Below are 1,834 nucleotides of genomic sequence, written 5' to 3'. Positions count from 1 at the left end.
ATCGATTTGCCAATCGATTGTGTTTAAGTCAGTGACTCAGCTATTTTGATGTTAATCGACGTGCCAATCGATTTGTATGTATTTGTCTGAAAACGTTCTTACCTGGGGTTTAGTTCAATCGATTTCCCAATCGATTGCAACCAACCTTCACTTGATTGAAATTTTACACAATAGATTGTCCAATCGATTGTGTTTGTCATAGGGAAAGTTATTTTGCAAAGATATTTAAGCAATCGATTTGCCAATCGATTACCCTTAAAACTGGAGTACCACTGTGACTTGTCCAATCGATTTCCCAATCGATGTATTTCAATCAGGTTTACTTTGTGAATTGTATAATCGATTTGTCAATCGATTACCCTCAAAACCGGGGTGCTACTGACTTGTGCAATTTTCATTTCTAATTCAGTCAGTCGATTGCCCAATCGATTATACCAACACAAACAGTTGTGTTTCCTTACACCCTTGTTATCAAATCGATTTCCCAATCGATTTGCTTCAGTCAAAAATCAACATTTGTTGATTTCTTGTGTTCCAAGCAATATGTTCCAAGTGTGTAGGAGTTGATTGTTGTTCCTGAAATCTTGCTCAATTCAAATATTAGATTTATCATGTGGTGTATGAACATTGTTGATTTGTTAATTATGTCAAAATTAGGATTCAAAGGACTAAAGTCCAACAATCTCCCCCTTTTTGGCATAATTGACAATTCATACAATTTTAACTTGAGCATTTCAAAACAACAAGCATAAGAGTATTATAAACTACATTATTAAGTATTATTAAGTATCAGAGCAAAAAACATCAGATTGTAAAGACAATGCAACTATCAAGTTATAATTTTTCTCCCCCTTTGTCAGTTAAGAGAAAAAGGCAGAAAATAATTCCTCCCCCTATGTTAAAGAACATAAGCATTGGGTTTGAAATCATATAACATAGTGTATCAGAACAATGAAGTTTAAGTGTATCAAGTCAAAATCAATCATAGCAATTAATGAGCAACTTAGATGATTAAGCCAAATGATGTAAAATTTAAAAAAAATTCATCATACATCACAGAATTATAACAGGTCAGAGCAAAACAATATAAAACCTAAGGGTCCTAATCACCTAGTCTAGGCTGGTCCTCACTATCATCTATGGGAGAGGTTGAGACCGCTGTATTAACCTCAGCAGGTGTCTCCTCACCGTGAGTCTCAGGGTTATCTAGGGGATCTGGGTTAGGTTCATCTGCTGCTTGACGACCAATATCCGCGATGTCTTCAAACGACAGTTTGAAGCCTACGTGTGCTTGAACCGCATCCACATCCTGAACAACCAAGTTCAAGGATGCTTGCAGAGTCTTAAACTTGCTTCCAATCTAGACTGAGATTCTAACACTTTGGCATTGTGTGCCATTTGAGCTTCAATGAATTCCATTATTTTGCCAACAAAATCAGGAGTAGCAGATGCAGTGACTGGTTGAGGCTGAGGCTGTGGCTGAGGCTGGGCTGGTTCAACAGCAGCTTGAGGTCTTATCCATTTTCCGTGTAACTGTTTCAATTGCATTTGATTCACAATAGATTCACCAAACACCAATGTCGTTTTAGCAGATTCCTCATTTCCAAATGAAACCTTGAAGTGTTTGAGAATTTTTGTGATCAACTGTGGATAAGGCAGCATTAGCTTGCTTTGAGATGCTTCCAACATGTGCCTTAGCACAATCCAACTCCAACTCATCCTTAGCTCTTTGGATAAGCCCCATAACAGTATTATGTCCAACTTCTGGACTACTGCATGGTTTCCTGATCTTGGTACCAGCATACGAGTAAGTGTATACATCAACATCCTATGT

The sequence above is a fragment of the Cicer arietinum genome, unplaced genomic scaffold (genome assembly GCF_000331145.2).
Source record: "Cicer arietinum cultivar CDC Frontier isolate Library 1 unplaced genomic scaffold, Cicar.CDCFrontier_v2.0 Ca_scaffold_5784_v2.0, whole genome shotgun sequence".
In the NCBI taxonomy this organism is placed as follows: domain Eukaryota; kingdom Viridiplantae; phylum Streptophyta; class Magnoliopsida; order Fabales; family Fabaceae; genus Cicer; species Cicer arietinum.
Note: the sequence above shows the minus strand (reverse complement) of the source record.